This window comes from Leptopilina heterotoma, unplaced genomic scaffold (assembly GCF_015476425.1).
Source record: "Leptopilina heterotoma isolate Lh14 unplaced genomic scaffold, ASM1547642v1 Lhet_134, whole genome shotgun sequence".
Classification (NCBI taxonomy): Eukaryota; Metazoa; Arthropoda; class Insecta; order Hymenoptera; family Figitidae; genus Leptopilina; species Leptopilina heterotoma.
In genome coordinates, this window is record NW_025110853.1 from 535,298 (window position 1) to 544,239 (window position 8,942).

Genomic DNA, 8,942 nt, shown 5'->3' on the forward strand with positions numbered 1-8,942 from the left:
AAAAAATTTGAATATTATAATGTCTGTATTATAATTAATATTATTATTAATGAAATAATGGACTTGGACAATGGACATATAAAAACTAGCACCGTAGACGGCCGCTTGCGGCCGTCGGAGGAGCTAGTAATTCTTAACCCTTTCACACCCAGGCATAACTGGACGGTTAAAAAAACGTAAGTGTAACGTTATTCATAGTTTTCGGGGTCGCTGATTACGAATCTGATATCAGAATTATAAAATTTTTTAAATTTAAAATGGCGTATCCAATATGGCGGGCAACTTTTTTACAGATTGATCGGATTGGCTTGGAAATTGTTACTCGGGGGTTTTTGAGGTCGCTGATTACGAATATGACATCATTTTTTAAAAATTCAAAATAGCGGATTCAAGATGGCGGACGATTTTTTTTAAATCGTTTAGTTTTACCAGAAACTTGTTACTTGTGGGTTTTCAGGGTCGCTCAATACGAATCCGGTGTTATATTTTTAAAATTTAAAATGACGGATCCAATATAGCGGACGTTATTTTTAAAATCGTATAGTTTCACCAGAAACTTGTTACTCGGGGGTTTTCGGGGTCACTGATTACGAATCCAGTGAGAGTAGAAAGAAACAAGTCCATCTACTGACAGAAATAAATAAATACACAATCGCAATTTCAAAATAAACTACAAATTCGTGATAAGAGACCATAAAAACCCTTGAGTGACAAGTTTCCCTCTAATCCAAACAATTTTTACATTTGTCGTCCGCCGTGTAGGATCCGCCATTTTGAATTTTTAAAAATTAACACCTAATTAGTAATCAGCGACTCAGAAATCCCCCGAGTAACAAGTTTCAGGTGAAATTAAAATGTTTTAAAAAAATCGTCCACCATCTTGGATCCGCCATTTTGAATTTTAAAAATATAACACTGGATTCGTAATCAGCGACCCCGAAAACACCCGAGTAACAAGTTTCTGGTGAAACTAAACGATTTTAAAAATAACGCCCGCCATATTGGATCCGCCATTTTGAATTTTAAAGATATAACACCGGATTCGTATTCAGCGACCCTAGTAACCCCCGAGTAACAAGTTTCATGCTAATCCGTTTAATTTTTACATTTGTCGTCCGCCATATTAGATCCGCCATTTTGAATTTTGAAAAACTAGCACCGGATTCGTAATCAGCGACCCCGAAAACCCCCGAGTAACAATTTTTAGGCGATTTTAAAATATTTTAAAAATTCATGATTTTTAACAATAATTTATGAATTTTTTTAAACAATAGGAATTTTTTAACATGATCTAGGTTACTTATTTTTAAAGCCCTATTCTTCCTGAAGAGAACGCACTAAATTAAACTCAAAAATATTAAGTTTCTTCAAAGACATTGAGGATTTTGTAGGTGGGACGTATATGTCCCATGGGCGTGAAAGGGTTAAAAAGGCACGAGACTCGCATTTCACTCCCATGCATCATGCACCTTTATGACATGCGAGCGTAATGCGTCTCATATGAGGACGCATCTGTCTGCATCAGTGAAGGCACGAGTGCGAAAAGAAACCTCATACATGCGAGCGATATGCGACGCATATCAATCTCAAATTGTTATCTGGGATAATACAGAACTATTCTGTAACTAACTTGTAACTATGTTCTAGAACTCTGTTACAATCAGGTTATATCACAGATCTATAACTAGTTATGAACAAATGTTCTATAACACTGTGACCTCACTGTTATAGAATACTTATATAACTTGTTTGCTGGGTATATACTAGATATTTCTTTGGTCCTGTGTTAGATAAAACTGAAAGAAAACTGCAAAAATTTGCAAAAAGCAAACATGGTTAAATAATACATATTTACGGTACTCTGTATAATTGCACTACATTGACCCCAACCCCGTGCACTACAATGCCCCCAAGCACTTTCTTCACGTTGACTTCAATATCTCAGTAAAAACAAAATTAAACGTCAAAACAATACTAAATTTGTGTTCAGAAGTAAATTTTACATGGAAAAAGCACTTACCTGATACATTTTTAACGAGCCTTACATTTTCTTCAAGTCACTTAAAAACGGAAATATGGTTTCGAAATCTAGTGTTTTTGAAGTGACGCCACAACTTCTATTAGAAGAAGCACAATAAAGCCAAAATGATATATTTTGATACTTTAAACCTACCATACCAACAGCAAGTAATTCAATTCATTCGTTTAGTCGGTAAGGCCAGTGCACTACATTACCCCTCTACTCTACATTTGAAAAATTAACATCTTTAAAATTTAGCGATTTTTAGTATAATTTTTCGGACATAAGAATGTAATACAATTTGAGAATATAAACAATATATATATATATATATATTTAAAGCTTCTAAACATTTAATAAAAGTAAAGTTTGACTCAATTTACTGTAATCAACGCCAGAAAACAAGTATCTGACCATTACATTTTCTTAAATAAAAATCATTTACGAAATAATTTTCTAATTTAGGTTATTGAAATTAGTGTCAATTTTATGTCAAGACGTAGTAGATTAAATTTAAAAAAAGAAATAGCTTTTACCTTACATATGTTCGTTTATATAAATAAGTTTTTCCACAAAATTCAATCACTTACATAAATCTCTTCCAACTAAATTAATTTTTTTCTTAAATTTTTTTGATTATTTAAATTAACAGGGTGTCTACTAACCGGGAAAACCGGGAAATAACCGGGAATTTTATTTGACCGGGAATTAGCCGGGAATTTTATACCGAACCGGGAATTTTTTCACAAAAATTAAAAAAGTTTTATTATTTTAATTTGTTTTTAAAAAATCAATCTTTATTTCAATTTTTATAGATATTTATACTGTTCTCTAAATTTAAGTTAGTTAAAAATAATTAATTTGATGATGAAAAATCAGTTACCAATTCAAATATATTATGTAAATAAATTAAAAAAAAATTATAAAGTTAATAGAAATATTGTGAAATTCGACTGAAAATATGTAATTAAATTTGTTAAAGAAATTCATTAGAAACTTTTTAACAAATAGAATTTTCAAAGTATTTTAATTTAATAATTGATTAATAATTGAATATTATAAAGAGTAAAATTCTAATGTATTCATGTTTCTTACTGCGAATATTAATAATTAAAATTTTTATTAGTTAATTTAAAAAAATATACATACTTAAAATTGTTTAATAAAATTGAACTTTCGCAAAATTTTTTTCAAATCTAAAAAATAAAATTGTTGTAATTTTTCAATTATATTGTTTCAAGATAATTGAATTTTTCTAAACAAATCATTGACATTTTTTTACTTTTTTTGAAAAATAATTGAATTTTTTTAAAGAATTTTATTTAAATTTTTCGAAAATAATCAATGGAAGTTAGTGACCATAATTATAATTTTATTTTTAAAATTTTAAGTCCCTCTTACAGTTTTAATCAATTTTTCGCTTCTAAAAATTATACTATTCTATTATTATTTAATAATTATAATTATTGAACTTCTCTTAAATTTTTATCATTTTAAATTTCTGAATGTTCAAATAAATGATATTTATTTATTTCTTGAGCAAATTAAATGTTTATTACATATTAAGTAAATAATTAATTATTGCTGCTTATTATTTTCAAAAATTTTAATAAAATTCTTCAGAAAAATTAAATTATTTTCATAAATAATAGCATTCTTTGGAAGGATTCAATTATTTTTATAAATAGTAAAATTCTTTGCAGAAGTTCAATTATTATCAATGTAATTTTAATAAAATAGAAAAATCCAATTTTTAATTATAATTATAAAGAGACAAGATTATTTTTAAAAACTTGAAAAAATTCTTTGTTTAATTCAAGTATTTTCCAAGTTTTTAATTAAAATTATTGAAAAAAACATTATTTTAAAAAAATTTAATGATTTATTTATGTTTGAAATCAAATTTAAATTTGATAAGAAAAAAGAACCGGGAAAAAATTAGGATATAGCCGGGAAAAACCGGGAAATAACCGGGAATTTTGTTAAACGAAAATAGTAGACATCCTGATTATTTTTATTTCTCAACTGTCATATAATGTTCCTTGAATGTTCGGTACAGCAATAAAAATGCGAAATCCTTATAAATTTTTTTAGGTAGAATAGAAATACAAAATATTTTCAGAAATGTACGAATGTCCGAAGTTAGCCTCCTGAGTTACCCTATATGACGGTTTATTATGCAAATTTCGCACGAGATTAGATTGACGTGTATACCGAGACTGCTATTCTTCAAATTCAAATTTAACGTAAATTAAATCATGATCCGATAAAAAAGGTACTGAATGTTGACCATGCAAAAGAACCTTTTCAATGTCATCGACAAACATTGCATCGATCCTAGTACTAGAGTTATATGAATGATGCGTAGAACCGTGAGGGACAACAAACATACCTGAGAATTAAAACATGGATGTTAAATAAATAGTTGTAGGATCTGATTGATTCAAATTGCAATTAAAATCACCCATGATAATTATGTTAGTGAAATATTATCTAAGGGAGAAGATTTGATTTTCTAGGTCAAAACCAAATAAAGCATTTGGTGGTTTGTATACTACTCCTACTAGTATACTATTATTTTTGCCCTGAACATTAATGAATAAAAATTCCGCATGTTAATATTTAAATGTTAATATTTATACACATCAGATGAACCAAGCCATTACACTTTGCACATGTAACTGATTCTCCCGACTTACGAGAGATTAAGTTTTCAGAGAGTACACATACAGCCATGCCTATCAGCTGTAGTAGCACTGATTTTAAATAAATGTTTATAAATATGAAAAAACCAAAACTCGAAATCATGACACACTTGCGTAGCTTAACAGTCACTATGATGCAGCTCTTTGCACTGTTTACACAATTATTTAGGCGTTAATCACCACTAGAAACCCGTAATAATAAAGAGCGAAGTAAAACGTGGTTATCGGTAATATAGGTAGTTCTTGACACGTTTGATTCATTCTACATACTCTGCTTTGCAAGTTGATAAGGCAACATATGTTTATTTGTTCGCTCGCTAAGATATTGTATCTCCGAACAGTCGTATAACAAAGCCATAAGTAGAAAGGAAAGAATTGCAATCCGCAAAACTAGCGTCTGCGTACGCTAACAAGTCGTTTCAATTTTTTCGCTAACAATTTTTTTCTTAGCAAATGCAGATCGTCAAACTTGGACCAAAAAATTAAAAAAATTCGAAACAATCTTATTAATAGAAAAATAATTTTTAACCTTCAAACGTGTTTTTTTTATTAAATTTTCTTGAAAATCTACACCATATGATGTTTTATATATTTTCTAAAATAGTTATTAGTACACAAAAATTGTTTCAAATTTTTTGAATTTTTTGGGTCCAAGTTTGACGGTTTGTATTTTATAAAAAAATCACACGTTAATGCTTATAAGTAATTCTTATAGTTTAGCAAATGACCTTTAAAATAAGCCTAAGATCATTAAAAAGCTTTTATTACTTTAGAAGTCATTCAAATTTTTGTAAAACATTGGAAATGACGATTTTTTAAAAATATCTAAATAAATTATTGGCCAAACGACTTCTGAAATATCTTGTTCTTTTCAAATTTTTATAATTTTTTAAAAAATAAAAAGAAAAAAATTTAGAAAATGGGTGGTCTCTAAATTTTAAACGGTAGTGTACCTGAGGGGGTGTAACCAACTAAAACTCCGCGAATAACTCGTTAAGAAAATTTTGAATCCGGTTTTCGCGTGATATGACAATACGCTAGTCTCCCAAATTGTTTAACTTGATTAATATCGAACGAGAACTCAGGAGTAAATACTTTTAAGGGAGGCTGGAAATCAATAGATCTATGAGGAGTCCGATTATAGACATAAATTGCCGCCTCAAGAGCTAAGTCCTACATATTGGATAGAATTTTTGAATCGAGCATGAGTGATCTTATTTTCTTCTGTATGGTATGATTAAACCTTTCAGAATTGCCATTGTGTTGTGGGGTATCTAGGCATGCCGGTTGTATTTCAATCCCTTCGCAAATTAATACTGTACTCGTATATCCTCCTATGTATTCTGTACCTTAGTCGGATCGGAGCAAGAGCTTCTCGAGAGAAGTCGCCTATGAACACGGAAATGTATTTGTATCCATGGGGTTGTGTGGGTGGAGATATTTTACCAATTACATCCGAATGTATCATAGTTTTAACCGAATTATCTAGCATATTGTTTAAAAATGGATTTTCATTAACTAGATCAACAGTAGATTATTCGTTTACATTCGTTATTTTTCGCTTTGCAATCGAGGTATCAAATTCAGAGAACATGACACTGTTTAATGAAATATTTTCTGTCGTTGATTGTGTAGATTCAAAAATAATCTCTTTATCTGGAGTTTTAACTTTTCTTTACAAATCCATACTGTCGTTTGATTTTTCTTTTTCATCTACTGAAATTTTGTTATTTTAGTTTTCTTTGTTTACTGTCGTCTGTTGAGAATTATCAACTTGAACTTCATTATTTTGTTTTGAATTTTGATCTACAACTTCTGTGTCAAGTGCGCAGATTTTCGATGAAACTCGTATTTTTATTATCTTTATTTATTTTTGATTCAATTTTCCAATAAGGTTTATCGTAGACATCGGAGACGAGTCTCTTATTTGTTTCGGGAACATAAATTTCCACGCTCTTATTATCTAGATAAGTTTTAAAACCTGCTTCTGTAAAGTGTCGCAGTGAAATAAAATTTTCTGAAAGTGATTCTGAATATACAGTGTTGTTTAACTTAATTATTCTATTTTGATTATCCGAAAATAGACAAACTGTTGGTGTATACCAACAGTTATACCTTTAGCTGCTAAATCAGCTTTACTGTCTTTATTAGCACATTTGATTATACTTTCTTCCGTTTCTTTAAAAGAACTGAGTATTTCTTTTGAATTTGTAAGATGTTCAGTAGCACCAGAGTCTACTATAAAAGTAACATTATTTTTATTATTTGGTTTATTATCGTTTGAAACGTTTTTATCTGATTTCAAATAATCATTACAACTCGTAAACAATATGACTTTTGGGATATGGGTTGAATTTTGTGACTGGCTTTGTGGAAATTTGTTATTGTCTTTATTAAATTTGTATTTGTTTCCTTGCTGTGAGTTTTTATTTTTATTTACTCGTTGGAATTGGGAATTTATATTTCCGCGTTAAAGATTCGTCTTCCTCTATGTTTACCTCTGTTTGAACCATTAGTTTGTCTGGACATTCTTTGAGGACACTGATAAGCTTTATGCGTCGTGAACTGATTACAACATTCGTAGCATTTTCTTAACCCCTTTCGCGGACATTCATTTTTCATACGTCCAAAATCATCACATTCGAAACAATTCTTATTGACATATTTCGTGTGATGACCTGAACTAGCCAGCGAAACTGATGCAAGAGTATTCTTTTTAGAATTTGGATGTTCGTTAATTGCTGCTTGCATTCGATTAGCTTCGACTTGAATTATGAATAATTTAAGCGACTCATACGTCAGTCCCTTTCCGGTTCATTGTTTTGTAATAAAATCAACCGATTGTATTTCCGGCACTTGGATCATAATCGCGTTATAAAGAGCGTCGCATTTTTCGTCATCAGACAATGGATTTGAATCAGAAATATTTTCATAATTATGAACGATATCTTCAAATCTATCTACAAATTGCATTGCAGACTCGTGATTTACTTCATACTAAAGTGAATAAAGCTGTTCCCCCGCACTGACGCTCGTATCGTTTACTTCACATCGCTTGAATTCTTTTAATTTGTTTATAATATCTAACGGTTCTTTAATGTGAAGCATTTTCGAGTGATAGACTTTATCAACGCGAATAATAATAATGTTTTGAACCTTGAATTTATGCTTTTCTTTAATTGATTCATTTAACCCTTCCTGAGATTTGACATTCTTATCTATGATGTATAATAAGTTGATTGTTCGCAATTCGGACGAAAGAAATTTATAAAAATGCTCGAATTTTACTTTTGCATCTAACTTTTAATCATGTTTCGTATTACCTTCTTCACAGATTAGTTCTATTTTAATGGCTTGTTTAATACGATTCGCGATATTGTTATTGTTTAACCCGTTTTTTACACCTGTATCATTTTTTGTTTCATCGGTCATTTCGTCATCGTTTGATATTATTTCTTTCTTTTATTCTTTTGTTTTTGTTATTATTTTTGTAATATAATTGTGTACTGTCGTATTATTGTAAATAGTTTTAGGGATATTTATATTCGACCTAATGTTTATTTTGTTCGAGTCATGGTCAAGTTCTTGTTGCTTTAACGAGGGATATGAGGAATCTCTTTCCGATTCAGTTTTTTTTAGATTTTTTCTCTAGCTCCCGTTGTCTTATCCAAAACCTAAGATTTTCTTGCATTTTAGAGTGCAAGTTTAGGATTTTTCCAACATTTGTTCCATGTTTTCCATTTTCTCTGAAATTCTCTCATCTATATCTAGAAGTTGAATTTTTCCAATTTCGAATTTTGACAGTCGTTTTTCTAAATTTCCACTTTTCGTTTGCCAGTCTTTGTCAACCTGATCTTTCTTTTTTCGGCGACACACCTACCATAAACAAAAATAACTGTCAAATAATGTGTTGTCGACAACAACCGTCATACAGTCGTGATGTTTTACTTAATTCGTTAAAACTGGATCAATACTCGGCAAAGAAACATTTTGTAAAATAATTAATTTATCTGGTGAAAGGATAGATATTTCACTTTTCTACGTTTGACCTTTAACTAGATCGACCGCTGTTTCTTTATCGATAGGTATTTAGTTGCTGACCGTTTCTTCCGTCTCCTTGGTCTCTATCTCTTGTGGCGAAGTTTTATCTGCGCTTTGGACGTTGTCGTCTTCTGGCTTTGGTTTCTTAGTACCACGCGGGAAATGTGACCTTAAGA